At 36.4% G+C, this 16,352-nt stretch overlaps 1 non-coding gene and 1 pseudogene across 1 annotated transcript; both read left to right on the forward strand.

The window, feature by feature from the left end:
- Positions 1 to 12,628: 12,628 nt before the first annotated feature.
- On the forward strand, positions 12,629 to 13,953 carry LOC101578785 (annotated as a pseudogene).
- Positions 13,954 to 15,754: 1,801 nt separating this feature from the next.
- On the forward strand, positions 15,755 to 15,917 carry LOC111817486. The gene has a single exon (XR_002821673.1). It is a non-coding gene; the product is annotated as a U1 spliceosomal RNA (small nuclear RNA).
- Positions 15,918 to 16,352: the final 435 nt, after the last annotated feature.

Here is a 16,352-nt window from a genome sequence, read left to right on the forward strand (position 1 = left end):
AGAGAGAGAGAGAGAGAGTGGTGTGTGTGTGTGGCCAGCTCAGCCCACCAGGGGGCGGGCTGGCTGGCATGTGGTGCTGGGGGATTGAACCGTGGACCCTGTGCTTCGCTGAACTTGTTCTAAGTAGGTGCTTTAGACCACTGAGCCATCTCTCCAGCCCTCTGATTCTATATTTTGAAAACACTTTTTCACATCAAGGGCATATGCAATTTTCTTGCGAGTGTAAAACAGTTTTGTAGTATCATGAGTGAAAGTCAGAAATACTCCTCGCCTAACAGCCAAATCATGAAGAAGAAGCTACAAAAGCAAAAACCAAAGGACACATCATTCTCCACAAAGAACATAAACAGAAATTGGTGATTAGGCATCTAAGGCAAGAGTAAGAAGGATCAGAGAGACTGGAGTGATCTGGATCTAAGAATGATGTAGTCAAAGAAAATCATATTTGTGGCAGATAATTACTGATGAACTTCAGGGAAATGGTTTCTATTACTCAAGTTCTAGCTATTTGACGGAATATGCTCATCCTCTGCTATCTGAAAACTGTAACTTCTCTTTATTGATTATCTACAGTGTAAGTGATGCTGTGCTGGGTGTGAAGTTTTGAGCAAGCACAGATGAGAAACCTATCATCATGCAGCTTGCATTTGAGCTGGCAGACATTAATCCAATCCCTGTGCAAGCAAATATAAAATAATCATCCACAATATTGAAAAGAGGAGGTATAATATGTCCTGAGGCACAATATGTAGTAAGTAGAGACTATAGAGGAAGAGGAAGAAGTCGACTTTTAGTCATAGGTGATGTGAAGCAGGGAAAGGACAAGGCTTGCAGCCTCAAGATAAGCAGGACGAGAAGCTGTGGTGCCCAGTTGCCATGGCCAGTAGGAGCTATGCCTGTGTCCAGATGTCCCCACAAAGCCTCATGCGGTCATACATAGGGCTTCTAAGAAGTAGGGGTGTATATGGTGTCTGATGCTGGGATGAAGTGTGTGTGATTACTAAATTAGTTCACTGATCAGTTTGGCACAGTCCTAGATGCAGTTCATGGGAAGGCCCTCCCTCAGCTGGTCACATGACCTAAATGGTAGATATCATGGGAGAGATCAAAAAGTGATACAGCCAGATGCTTCTGCCTGTTTCTTTCTCCTTGCTGCTGTTGTTGTTGCTGCTGCTGCTGCTGCTGCTGCTGCTGCTGCTGCTGCTGCTGCTGCTGCTGCTGCTGCTGCTGCTGGTTAATTGGCTGGTTGCTGCTCATTTTCCATGGACTATTTCTTCTTTGTGATTCCCTGTGCCACAGTACCCTACTTTTGAGCCCGCTGACTAGGGACTGAAACCTCCGAAAACTGTGAGCTAGAATGATCCTTTCCTCCTCTAAATCAGGATATTTTATTTCAACAATGAGAAAAGTAACTGAGATAGTGGGCTAGCTGAGTGTGGCAAGATCTGTTTCTCGCACACGGAGCACAGCACTCAGCATATTTTCACTCTGGTTCCTGCACCTTAAGATGCAGGTAAATCACTATGTTCTGGGACAAGAAAAATTTTGACGCACTATTACAGCAGATTCCTCTTTGTTACACAGAGAAATGTATTAGTTCTATGCTCTCCTGTTTTATTTTGTGTTCTAAACTGTTTGGGCAGAGATTATTCTTTTAATTTCAGACAGTTGGAGGGAACTTTCAGTAACAAGGTAGATCATTTTTTATGTCAATTGAGTTATTTCAAGAGTAAATAAAGATATCCAAAAGAGTCAAGGGTTGAGTCCCAATAGCACAATTCTACATTTGATTGCTTAAAACATTCTAAATGGAAATATTTACAAAGAATTCTTGAGCTCATGGGAATGGAAGTGATAATACAAGGAGAGGGAAATAAATCAACTGAGAGAATTATTTCAAATGTAAAGTTTGTCCTTTCTCTGAACATGGAGGGCATACTAAATGGGAAATTCGGTGAGAGAGGGAGAGAGAGAGAGAGAGAGAGAGAGAGAGAGAGAGAGAGAGAGAGAGAGAGAGAATTATTGGTTAATTATTTTCCTGTTGGGCAAAAATTATACTGTCAAAAGACTGCACGCTATTAAAGTCTCCTAACTAGTTTGAAAAGAGATGATAATAAGTCATTAGTGTTTTTGATAGTGATATTGTAAAAATTTTAAAACTTGGTATGAAGAAACTTAATTGCCTCTGCAGAATTCAAGACTTCAATTACGAGAAATCTAAGGAAACACAAAATTCCCAAGGTATAAAGACCAACTGAGAAAAGTGCTTACTAATATAGCCATCTATACTTAATTAAAAACTCATCAATTCCATTGAGTCTATTATATTTTGCTCAAATATCATACAATAGTCTGAAAGAAAAGCTATCTTTGTAGATAAAATACAATTAAAATGCATAGACTTCATTTAAAACTTAAAATTTATTATTTCCTTGCATTTTTCAAACACATTATGCATGAAATATTTCTGCAAAATGTTCTGTCTTGAGTGAAATTATTTTGTTTAAAAAAATCTGTGTCATGCTATAATTCTATTGAATTCACCTGCACTCAGGTCAGCCTTACTGGCTATGTCCTTGTGTATATATTTTTTAAGAGTGCCTAAAATAAGGTTAAGCTTATAATGTAATAATATCTATTGAAAATTACCACAATGCTCTCTACTAATGAAACACACTAAATTCTAAACTCTGAGGTAGGGTTTATTGCGTTTGTTTCGATCATTTCATCTGTGCAGCTTCTAAGACTACATATCACACCACTTTAGCAAAAAAGAAAATAAGCACCCTAAGAAATATTTTCAAATTCACAATCAACCAAAAAAATTTATTAATGGTTGTATTGTTACTCTAATGCAATTTAATTTCTACATTTATTTTTCCATCTTTGAACCTATGTAAGCTTTATTCTACAATGGTTTTGGAACTTATAACAAGAAAGTGCAAATAGTTACCATTATGTTCCTATAATCTGCCTTTTTTAGTCATTTTGTATAAAAATAATAAATGGTTTTTAGTTTTAAATGACATTATCAGGGAGATATAAAATTGTTAGGAAAATAATTCAATTCAAGTATGATTAGTTATTTTACCTTTGCTTCATTCAATTCCATTTCAAAGATATGGTTTGCCAATTTTTTTCTGTGTAATGATTTAGTACACTAGAAAAATCTACTAATTAGAAAGATACAAGTTTTACTCCATCAAGAAAAGTTATAATATATTTTTCAAGCACATTTTAGGGTGATAATAGTACGATTCATTATGAGTCTCTGCATTGTAACTATACTTTGCTAAGAAGATATATTTAGTTTGTTACTTCTCTGTCTTATGAATAGTTTTACACAGAAATATTTCTTGAGAAAAAAAGCTGCTGAGAACTTTAACATTTCTTATTCAACATTAGTAAGAATTTAGACAAGTGTCTTGAAGTGATAGTGGGAAAATCATGCCAAGGTGTAAGGAATTCAGATTAAACTAGCACGAAATATAATAGATTAGAAGCATGCAGTACACTCTATTACAATGAGGCCTTAAAACATCTTAGTGTGTTTAATTTTCCAAATACTATTTGAAATTGTACTTCTGATGTAGAAACTCTTCTTTTTCATCATCATCATCATCATCATTATTATTATTATTATTATTATTATTATTATGCATTTTTAAGACAGGGTTTTCCGGGGCTACAGGGTCTCACTATGTAGATCAGACTCATAGTGATTCTCCTGATTTCAGCCTCTCAAAGCACTGGGATTACAGGAGTGCACCACCATGCCCGGTCTTAATTGCCATCTCAGCATGACCCCGGGTCAGAGCCAGCATGGCAGGCTGGGGATTGAATCTCAGCCGCTGTGTTCTGCCTAAATAGGCAGTTTAGTCCACTGAGCTATCAGGCCAGCCCTTAAGACTTTCAATAAGCATCATTAATAAAGTATATTTGTTAAATATATATATATATATGTGTGTGTGTGTGTGTGTGTGTGTGTGTGTGTGTCTATATCTATATACCTATATACGTATATGATTATACAGACTATAATTTACAACCAATAGCCCACCAAGCAAAATGAAATTTTTATTTTGTCATTAGAATCAGGTACTTTTAATTTAAAGAGAGGAAACTTGACAAATTACTAAATTCATATATTTTCACTTGGACCCTAATTTTGACCTCACATTTCTTTGTTTTTAATTTTAGCTTTTATTTGTTTAAAAATACAAAAATAGTAATAAAAAAGCAGTATCAGAAATGACATAAAATTTCATTAAACAAAGTAATACAAATTCCATGATGGTTGCTGTGTTGCATGATGTTATCTATGAATTAATTGTTTAGGTAACCAGACACAAACGTGAAAAAACATCTTAAAATTTATACTAAGCAACAAAGTTATAAGAAATTAAAAAGAGAAAATACAAGAATAAAAGAAAAAAAATTAAGCATTAATTGCTCCTTTGAAGAGACCAGCAGAAATTGGCAGAACAATTATCCAAATTATACTGCATATGCCTCTTTAATTTTGATTAATTTTATTAAAGAAATAGAATGAGAAGCTTCAAAACAGGTTAGTAGGACAGTTACAATAATTCATAAACTACATATTGTTGTCTTCATAGTAGTTATTCATACTAAAAGAAGTAGACATGATATCTTGTCTAAACACTATTAGTACAAATCTTTCTTCTCATTGAATTAAGAGAAAGTAGCTGTATATCTATCACATTTTATATATAGATATACAGATATCTAGATATATACATATATATACATATATATATGTATATATATAATTTTTCTCACTACAAAATTGTCCTTCATTATATCCCCCTTTTCTGTTCAGTTTAATCAGACATAGGTACTCCATTGCCATTCAAATATGGTAGATGTCCTTCATTTATATCCACAATTTTGGTTAATTTTGTCAGAGATGGGTATTCCATTGCTATTCAAATATTGCAGGTATGTTAATTCAGCAAAATATTCCAATATAGTCCAGTAGTCTATAATAGTAGTGGGTTATCTGCAGAACTGGCAACATCAGAAGTTGTTGACTTAAGCCTTTTATAGCTCAGCATATTAATATGGCTTTACTTTTAATACCTCATTTTAAAAATTTTCTGCTGGATGGTTAAAACCAAGATAAAGCAAGACCTATATAACAAAGAATGTAACTTTTGAAGCTGACAAGTTCAGTCAAATCCCCTGAGGATTTACCCTGAAACCCTGCACAGCAGTTTGTAGACCTTTTGTCAGTGTCAGCCATGTGGATGAGACATGGCCATTGTTTGACCAATTTGCTCTCCATTAAAGTCTGAGAGAATGCTTTCTCTCTACATAACTAGCCTTAGGCATATACTACATCATCGATTACTTTCTTCTCTGGCCCCATAATCTCCCCAAACAGAAAATTTGGTACACCACTGAGTTAAAGGATGTTAAAGTACAGGTTCTCTTATGTCCTGAGTCCTCACTGATCTTGAATGGATAGGGCCAAAATGTTGGCTATATTTGTGGCCCTTCTTTTTCTCTAATTTGTAGTTTGCAAACTTAATTTTTTTTTCTCAGAACCGGGATTGAACTCAGGCCCTTGCACTTGCCAGAGAAGCGTTTATTCCACTGAGCCATCTCCCTGGCCCCTGCAAACTTAAATTGTTAACCTCCTAGAATAGAAGCTTAATGATATTATTACTGTATACCATAGGCAGTTGAGCTTGACATCACGATTTGTCTGAGTATCATGTACAGTAGATATAACATGGAACATGTATTTTCCATCAAGTATTGATATGCTAAACTTTAAATCCTTATGACATATGAAAAAATACAAATAGAAACAGTTACATACTTTTACACAGAAATTTAGAAATCTAACCATATACAACATTGTGGCAAGACAGTCTTGTGATATTTTTTCTTGTTTCTTGTTTTCTTTTATTACCATTTTTTAACCGAATGTTTACTTGAGAGAGAATATATAGCAGCAATTGATATGACATTAGAAGCAGTTTGCATTTAGAAGACCAGAATGACAGGCATTTCATGCATGGCCAATGTGTTACACATTGTTATCCTCAGGGTAATTGTTCAGGTTACAGTTATCAGCATATATAATTAGGCAGGGTGAGTATACAACCAATTAACTGCTAGTTTCAAAAGCCTGGTGGAGATTCTCAGGATTATTACATTAACCATCTTGTGCACATAAGTATATGATTTTGCCCCTGCCATATTGCTTGGCTTTTCTCCTTTCCCTCTCTTCATTGTTTAATCTTTAAGTTCTTGCTTTCCACTTAATTAATTGGTTAATTGTGCTGTACCTTTCAATTTTTATTTCTTCATTGAGTTTCTTGTTTTTAGTTTCTTACCCTAGGGTGACTATATAATATTTACACATGTGAGTGTGGATTATTTCACTTATGAGTATATCTTTAAGTGACGTCCAATTATTTATGAAGGCTTCAAGTTTATCATTCTTTATAGCTGAGTAATACTCCATTGTATAAAAACACTGAATCTTTTTCATCCATTCCTCATTTGATGGGCATTTTCTTGCTTAATAGATTTGGCTATCACAAATTGTGCTGCTATACACATAGGTGCACATATATCACTGAGATATGATGTCCTCAGTTCTTTTGGGAAAATTCCCAGTAGGAAGATAGCTGGTTTGAATGGGATTTCCAGTCCGAGTTTTTTAAGGCATCTCCACACTGATTTCCATAATAGTTGCACCAGTCTACATTCCCACCAGCAGTGGAGAAGGGTTCATTTTTCTCTACATCCTCTCCAATATTTATCATTGATTGAATTTTTTACAATAGTCATTCTTTCTGGGGTGATATGGTATCTCAGTGTTGTTTTAATTTGCATTTCATGGATGGATAGTGAAGTGTAGCATTTTTTTCATGCATTTATTAGCTTCTAGAATTTCTTCTAATGAGAAGTGTGTGTTCTTCTCAGATGTCCATTTCTGGATTTGGTCCTTAAATTTTGGGACCCTAATGTTTTTTAGTTCTTTACAAATTCTGGAGAGATCTTCATCTGCGTGCATATTAGTTAAGATTGTTTGCCAGTTTGTGGGTTGCCTTTTCACTCTGTTGGTAATTTCTTTTGCTATGCCAAAGCTTCTCAATAAGAAGAGATTCCAGTTTTTAATTCTTTCAACTATTATCCATGCAGTTTGATTTTTGTTCAAAAAACACAAACTGTGAACTGTGTGCTCACCCCTATGTCTTCAAGAGTTGCTCCTACATTCTCTTCCAGGAGATTTAGTGTTTCTGTTTTAATGTTCAGATATTTAATCCATTTTGACTTAAGCTTAGTGCCTGGTGATAGATCTGGGTCAACTTTTAGTTTTTAACATGTAGACAGTCAGGTTTCCTTGAACATTTGTTGAAGAGGCTATCATTCTTCCACTAAGCATGTTTTTCCCCTTTGTCAAAGATAAGGTGGATGAGTGTGTTTGTAATTGATTCTGCATCTTCTGGCCTATTCCATAGATCCTCATGTCTATCTTTTTGCCAGCATCATGGTTATTTTCGTAATAGTAGCTTTACAAAAATAGTAGCTTTAAATAAAATTTCAAGTCAGTAATTGTAATGCTTTCTGCCTTGTCTTTGTTGCCTAGGGCTACCTTTGCTATTCTATATACTTTCTGGTTCCAAATATATTTTAGCAATGATTTCTCAGGTTATTTGAAGTATGCAGTTGGTATTTTGATACGGATTGAATTAAATCTGTACATCAATTTTGAGAATATGGCCATCTCTACAATATTGGTTCTTCCTATGCAGGAGCAGATAATATCATTCCATTTTCTGAAATCCTCTACTATCTCTTTGTTCAGGCTACTATAATTTTCATTGAACATTTCTTTTACCTCTTTAGTTAGATTAATTCCTAAGTATTAATTAATTAATTCATTCATTCATTCATTTTCCATGGTGAAACTGTCAAATGTATTATTTCTCTAATTTTCCCCTCAGTGTGTTTGTTTTCCATGTAGAGGAATACTATTGACTTTTGATTATTGACTTTGGATCCTGCTAAGCTATAGAATTTGTGTATTAATATTTGTGTATTAATTCTAGTAGCTTCTTTTTAGAGGTTTTTTGATCTTCCAAGTAGAGTATCACATCATCTGCAAATAATGATGGTTTAAATTCTTCTTTCCCTATTATTATTGCTTTTTTTCTGCCATTTGTTTAATGGCTCTAGCTGGTGATTCCAGAATTATATTGAATAGGAGTGGTGATAGAGGACATCCTTGTCCTGTACCAGATCTGAGAGTAAGAAATTTCAGTTTTTCCCCGTTTAGAATTATTTTAGCCATTGGATTGTCATAGATGGCTTTTATTAGATTGAGGTAGAGGCCATCTGTTCTACTTTTCTATAGGACTTTGAACAAGAACGTGTGTTAGACTTTCTCAGAAGCCTTTTCTGCATCAATTGAGATGATAGTGTTGTTTTTGGATTTGGCTCTAATGATATAATACATTACATTTACAGATTTGCATATATTGAACCATTCTTGCATCCCTGGTGTGAATCCTACCTGTTCATGGTGTATAATCTTTTATTTGTTTATTTGTTTATTTATTTATTTATTTATTTATTTATTTATTGGCTGAATGAGGGATTGAACTCAGATCCTTGCGCTTGAACTGGGGATTGAACTCAGGCCCTTGTGCTTGCCAGGGAAGCGCTTACTCTACTGAGCCATCTCCCCAGACCTGTATAATCGTCTTGATGATTTATTCTTTTTGCTAGGTTTTTATTGAGGATTTTTGCATATTCATGAGGGATATTGGCCTGTAGTTCTCTTTTTTAGTTGTGTGTTTCCCTAATTTTGGTATCAGTATAATACTTGGCTCCAGGAATGATTTCATTGTTTCCTTTTCAATTTCATTGAAGAGTTTGAGGAGTACTGGGATTATAACTTCTAAAAATTTCTTGTAGCATTCAGCTGTGAGTTCATCAAGACATGGACTTTTCTTTGTAGGTTTTTTTATACATTTGGATTTCATTGGCTGTTATTGGGTTACTGAGAGTTCTTTTATGGTCTTTATTCAGTTTTGGTAATTTGTACCTTTCTAGGAATCTGTCCATTTTTTTCTGTGTCTTCTGATCTGTGAGAGTAAAGATTCTCAAAAAAGCTTTTGATGATCTTCTAAATTGCCACAGGGTCTGTGGTAATCTCAACCTTTTCATTCCTTATTGCTTGTATTTGAGTTTTTTCTTTCCTCTTTTTGATGAGTTTATCTAGGGGCTTACCAATTTTATTTAATCTTTCAAAGAACAAGTTTTTTTACTCATTAATTCTCTGAATTGTTTTCTTCATCTCGATTGAATTAATTTCTACTTAATCTTTATACTTTCCACCACTCTTTGGGGTTTGGGTTTGATTTGCACTTCCTTTTCTAGATATTGGAGGTGCAGTGTTAGGGTATTTTTTGTTTGTTTGTTTGTTTCAGTTCTCTTTTCCTAACTTAAACATTTTCCAATAAATTTACCTCTAAGAACTGCTTTCATTGTATCCTATAAGTTCCAAAAAGTTGTACTTAGATTTTCATTGAATTGTGGACATTGTTTAATTTATTGTTTAACTTCATCTGTGGCCTATTTGTTGCTGAGGAGGTCGTTGTTTAATTTCCAAGTAGTTTTGGGATTTTGTGGTTTGTTTTGTCATTTATTTCCAGTTTCATTGCACTGTGGTCAGATAATCTGCATGGGATAATTTCTGTTTTTCTGCATACACTTAAGCATTAACTGTGTAATAGTATGTAGTCTATTTTAGAAAATTTCCATTTTCCAGCTGAAAAACATGTGTATTCATCTGTCATTGGGTGGAACACTCTGTATATGTCCACTAAGTCCATATGTTCCAAGTGTTGTTTCAGTTCTACAGCTTCTTTGTTAATTTTTTGTCTGCTTCGCCTATCTTTTTGGGATAAGGGGGTATCAAAGTCTCTAGATTTTTTTTGTCCATTAAGATTTGTCTTATATAGTTGGGTGCTCCCATTTTTGGTGCACACATATTCATGAGTGTTACCTTTTCCTCTTGAATTTTTCCCCCTTCTTGTATATAGTGGCCTTCTTTATTTCATTTGATCATTCTTGATTTGAAGTTGAGACTGTCTGTGAACAGAATTACTATCCTGCTCTTTTAGGAGGTACTTGGGCATGTAGTATTGTTTTCCACCTTTTCACTTTCAGCCTATGAATTTCTTTATGAGTTGTTTGTTTCTTGTACACAGCAGATTGTTGGATTTTTCTTTCTAATCCACTGTGCATGTCTATTCCTTTTAATTGGTGAATTGAGCTTATTTACATTGATGGCTATAATTGAGATGTGTTGACTTATGATTCACATGTTATTTACCTGCTGTTTATCCCTTTTTCTCCCATGTGTAATTGTTTTCCCTATTTTGTGGGTTGTTTTCATTCTCATTCGTGGAATTCTGTTCATTTTGATCCTTTTCTAGAATATCTTTTTGTAGTGTGTGTAGGGTTGGCTTTGTCATGATGAAATTCTTTATTTGTTCTTTGTCATGGAAGTATTTCGCTTGTCCATCAAACTTGAGAGTTTTGTAGGATATAGTAGTCTGGGCTGGGATTTCTTTTTATAGAAGTCTTGAACTACTCAGCTCCATGCTCTTCTTGCCTTCATGGTTTGTGAAGAGAAGTCTACCATTATTCTGATGGATTTTTATTTAAATGTGATCTGTTTCTTTTCTCCAGTGGATTTTAGTATATTATTCTTGTACTGAATTTTTGGGATCTTGACTATTATGGGTGTGTTTTTGATTGGGTTCATGTTAGTTGAAATTCTATATGCTTCAGTTACCTGAATGTCAGATTGTTTTCCCATATTTGGGAAGTTTTCTTCTATTACTTCTGCCCATATTCTTTTTATATCATTTGTATTGACTCCTTCTTTCTCATTTCATTCGTAATGACTCCTTATTTGTCATTGATGCCTATTAGACTTACATTGTTTGTCTTTGCATCATCTTGCAGGTGTTGCACTACTTTTTCCTTCATCCTAATTGCTTTTAAGAGATCTTTTAGTATATTTTCTCTAGCTGAAATGGTGTCTTTAAGGTCTGAAACTTGATCTTCACTTTCATTTGAGTGGTTTTGTCAGCTTGTGATTGGCATTTTAAGTTCCTCTATATCTCTTTACCTCTGCTTCATGCGATGTATTTCTTTCCTATATTGCTCAGTCAAGGATTCATAGTTTTGTATTCCCCTCTAATTTTTTATCAGTGTCTTCTTTAGATGCAGTTATTAATTCTTTGATTATAGTTATCTTTTCATTTTTTTACTTCAGAGATTATTTCTGATCTGATTTCCTCTATACCTTTCGGCAATTGTTTCTTTACTTCAGATGCTATTACTTCAGAGATTTCAGGTGTGTGATTCCCAATTTCTTCTGTGCTATTGTCTCCTGCATTTGTTCTTGGTGGGCTCAGGGCCTGAGATTGCATTCTGCTCCTTCTCTTTGTCATTTTGTATAGTACTGTCTTTTGACCCTTTGTGTAGCTGTTTGATGCAGTTATAACCTTAGCAGCTACCAAAATTCTTAACCAAGAGACATTATATGGTTAAGTCAGTTGTGGTTTTGTATTTGCAGAACTACAATTAGAAACACTAATAATAGATAGTGATATTTAGCAGGTGACAAACTTTTGTACCTAATGTGTTTGTATTTTAGACAGTAAGAGCAAGTATTATGTCTGTATAGCTAATCAGATGTTAAATTGGGAATTCATATTTAAGTCAATTCCCCTAGGATCTGTCTGATTACCTCCCCTTGAAGTATGTGGGGTCTTCTAGGCACACTAGTTCATCCTGGTTACCTTTTCCCCCTCTCTCAGTCAAGAGAGGAAGAGGGAGGATGCCCTTATAGATCCGGCCCTAGAAAAGTGTCTCAGATTATCGGGTCTGGATGTACGAAGTTTGAACTCATCCGGATGCTCATTGCTTGGGTCTAGCTGCTATGCTCAGTTTCTTTCTATTGCAGCCCGTGGAAGTGAACCAGCTGTGCCCATCTGACAGGATTTTCTGCTCCTGAATTAGCTGGGTTCTTCTGGCCCCTAGCCTCTGTGCAGGGACTTCAGCTGCTGAGTTTCACATCAGTCCTGTCATACAGGCCTAGGCTTGGGGCTGGAGGGTCCCTAGAGCATGGCAAAAGGTCTTCCTCACATGATGGGCCTGGGCTGGGTCCAGAAGGATCTTCTAGGTGCAGGAGAGCAGAAGCTCACCCACACACACATCGGGTCTGTGCCAGGTCTGGAGGGATCCCAAAAGCATGGTGGAAGTTCTCACTCATGCACTGGGCCTGGGCTGGGTCTCCATGTTCCTCTTTAAAGATGAGAATTATAATGATGAAAAGTCAAATTACAAGTTGAATATAAAAATTTAATTGGATTTTATTCAACAAACTAGAATCCGGCATCTCTCAGATATAAAAACAGATGTAGACTTCCGGTGTAATGGCGGCGCAGTAGAGCTTTAGTGTTTGTAGATAGAAAAAGTAAACCTTCAAGGAATTCAGACCACTAAGTACTTGTAACTTGGACCAACTTGAGTTCTGACTTAACAGATCAACTGGCAGCAGAAAATGAAAAGTAGCGTGGCACAGATCAGACATTCTTCTGGTCATGACAGAAGAGAAAACTATAACTCTTATCAGAGGACCTCTTCCGCTGAAGACAGATATACAGATGAGAACGGTCCCCCCAAGACAGAGATCACTGTGATTACAGCAGGTCAGACTATGAACACTCAAAAAGAGGACATTCTTATGATGGTGTGGATTCCCAAAGCAGGGACCGAGAGAAACGCAGAGTGAGAGAGAGAGATGGAGAAGAAGAGGTCCCGGGAATCCCTATCTCCAGGGAGGAGGAGCCCATATGCCTCAGCACATCAGGGTTCAACTCACGATGAGTCTGCTGCAAAGAAGAAGAAAGACGAGCTGGACCCGCTCCTTACCCGCACCGGTGGAGCGTACATTCCTCCTGCCAAACTCAGGATGATGCAGGAGCAGATTACAGATAAAAACAGCTTAGCATCCCAGAGGATGAGCTGGGAGGCCTTAAAGAAGTCAATCAATTGTCTTATCAACAAAGTCAATATTTCCAACATAAGTATTATTATCCAAGAGCTTCTTCAAGAAAATATAGTCAGAGGAAGAGGACTGCTGTCCAGATCTGTTACAAGCCCAGAGTGCATCGCCCATCTTCACACACTTCTATGCAGCCTTAGTGGTGATTATCAACTCAAAGTTTCCACAAATTGGGGAGTTAATCCTCAAGAGGTTAATTCTTAATTTTCGAAAAGGCTATCGAAGAAATGATAAGCAACTTTGTCTGACTGCTTCAAAATTTGTAGCACATCTCATTAACCAAAATGTGGCGCATGAAGTTCTGTGCTGAGAAATGCTCACTTTGCTCTTGGAAAGACCCACAGATGACAGTGTTGAAGTTGCTATTGGTTTTCTTAAGGAATGTGGCCTCAAATTAACACAGGTGTCCCCAAGAGGAATCAATGCAATTTTGAACGCCTTCGAAACATTCTGCATGAATCTGAAATTGACAAAGAGTTCAGTATATGATTGAAGTGATGTTTGCTGTATGGAAGGATGGATTCAAGGACCACCCAGTCATCCTGAAAGGACTTGACCTCATTGAAGAAGACAATCAGTTCACTCATATGCTCCCCTTGGAGGATGACTACTATCCAGAGGACGTTCTCAATGTGTTCAAGATGGATCCTAATTTTATGGAGAATGAAGAAAAGTACAAAGCTATTAAGAAAGAAGTATTTGATGAAGGAGACAGTGATTCAAACACAGACCAAGAGGCAGAAAGTAGTGAAGAGGAAGAAGAAGAGGAAGAGGAAGAAGGAGAATATGAAGGAACTAGAAAAAAGGTACATTCATGTTGAATGCATGTGATGGATGTAACTGTGGCAATAATGTGAAGATGTGAATGCGTAGTTATTTGCTGTTCCTCTGCCAAGATAGAGTGGGGAGGCCAAGCGCTGTGTTTCTATAGAAGCAAGCATGATGTTCTTCCTCATCAGCTTTCATTACATCATTGCACAGAGAAATAAGCTTAGAATTTTACTTTGGTTATACTCAGTTAATGCATCAGAACATACATAAACTGTCATTATTTATGTGGATTATGTATTTGAAAATATTAAAAGGTATCTTTCTTTAAAAAAAAAAAAAAAAAACACATGTAAAGAACTTCCAGTCTGCCGTCACCCAAGCAACTTTTAGGGACAGAAGACAGACTGAATTGGTGACAGGTTTTGCTTTATTTATCTCATATCACCATCTACAATTGGCTGAAGTTCAGCTGCTGTAATTGATGAGAACTTAGTGACTTGTTACAAGAACACTTAAAATTAGGCTGTCAATTGGTGTGTGTACCAAGCCAGTTTGCAATTTTCTGTACAACAATTCAATTACAAAGGCATCCTCAGTGTACACTTAACACCAGTCCATGTTACATCTACCTCCTTTTGAAACAGTTTCATTTACAACTTTCCTTCAGCACACACCACACACACACACACACACACACACACACACACACACACACACCCTGGAAGAATGGTTTGAAAATTCAAGCTCAGAGTGGCATAATCCTTGTGATCACCATAAAATTTTCACAATGCTTACTTAACATTAGAGAAAGGTGAGGAGTTTGTCCACTTACCAGTCAGTTTCATGAGTGTACATCTTTTGGGGTTACAGAAGCTTCCACGCCAAGAAGGATTTTATGCTTTACTTACTGGTTGAATCTTTCTTAGATTGTTAATATTTTTATCATACAACTTTTGCATTCTAAGTGAATTCCAATTGGACAAAGGAACATGCAATTGAGTGGAGGATGACTTTCTTGTGAGGCCAATCTCATCATTTCTAATCATGAGATCCTTTTTTAATTTTTGATCAGGGTCTTTCTATGCAGTTCAGATTCATACTGATCCTGCTTCAACCTCTCCAGTGCTGGGATTACAGGGTGCACCATCACCCCCAGTTCCAGGACTGCACAGTGCTCCCAGACATCCTGGGCCAGCGTGACATGTAGCATCAGGGATCAAACCTGGGTCCTTGGGCTTTCCAGTCTGGTGCTTGGGCCATCAACCTGTCTCCCCATCCCATGAGAACATATTAAGCCAGTATTTTCTGGAAGTAGGGATGGGAATAAATGACAAAGATTAAAATCAGCAGGATTGCAAAGAGAATGACTTTGAGTTACTACTGGCAGGGAAAGAGGACTCAGGTATACAACTTCAGGGCCTAAATTTTGACAACCTTTTAATGGTGATGAAAGTTAACTATTTTCCATAGCCTCATATAGTGTAGTTTAGTGGAGATTTCTTTCTCTCTCTCTCTCTCTCTCTCTCTCTCTCTCTCTCTCTCTCTCTCTCTCTTTTTGCTTTGTTTTGACAGCAAAAAGTAAAAGAATGGCTAGCCAGATAGCTCAGTAGAATAAAGCACCTGCTTAGACAGAGCAGAGTAGCCTGGGTTCCATTCCCAGCATGCCGTGCTTTCCCCATCCCTGGGGTGCTCTGAAATAGTGATTTGCATTGGGTATGAGCCTGTAATCCCAGAGCTTGGGAGGCTGAAAACAGGAGAATCACTATGAATCCAATCTATGTAATGAAACCCTGTAGAACCTGTAATAAATACATTTTAAAAAACAGTAAAAGAAATATTAGAAATGATACAATACTTACCTGGAAGGGAAGATACCATGATCATGAAGGTGGTTTTCCCAGGGCGTGACTTATTCATTACACTGTGGATTGGTTGACCTCTGTGATTTCCCCAAATGTGGGAAACTGAACTGCATAATTCATGGTAGTGTGGCCGGGGAGATAGCTCAGTTGAATAAGCACTTGCCTGGCAAGCACAAGGACCTGAGTTCAATCCTGGCTCTGCAAAAACAAAAACAAAAACAGAAAGAAAAAGGAAAGAAAAAGAAAAAGAAATGATACAGAGTTTCACTGAACAGACTGATAGGAATTCCACAAGGGTTGTTAATTGCATATTGTTGTCTACAAATCAGGTGCTCAGATGACAAGATGTAAGCAAGAAACATTGATCAAAAAATTAAAAAGAAGAGAAAAATGTTTAAGCATTAACTGTTCCTTTAAATATAGCAGTAGAAATTAGCAGTACAAGTATCCAATCTATCTCATGTATGTATCTATGTATTTTTCCCTTCCTTCTTTCTTTTTTTTGTCTTTCCCTCCCCCCAGCTGTGCTTTGCCTTTAAACAGTTTCTTTCCCTTTCACAGTGTCTATTGTAACTTTTGGATTTCAT

This window comes from Octodon degus, unplaced genomic scaffold, assembly GCF_000260255.1.
Source record: "Octodon degus isolate 3935 unplaced genomic scaffold, OctDeg1.0 scaffold00058, whole genome shotgun sequence".
NCBI lineage: Eukaryota > Metazoa > Chordata > Mammalia > Rodentia > Octodontidae > Octodon > Octodon degus.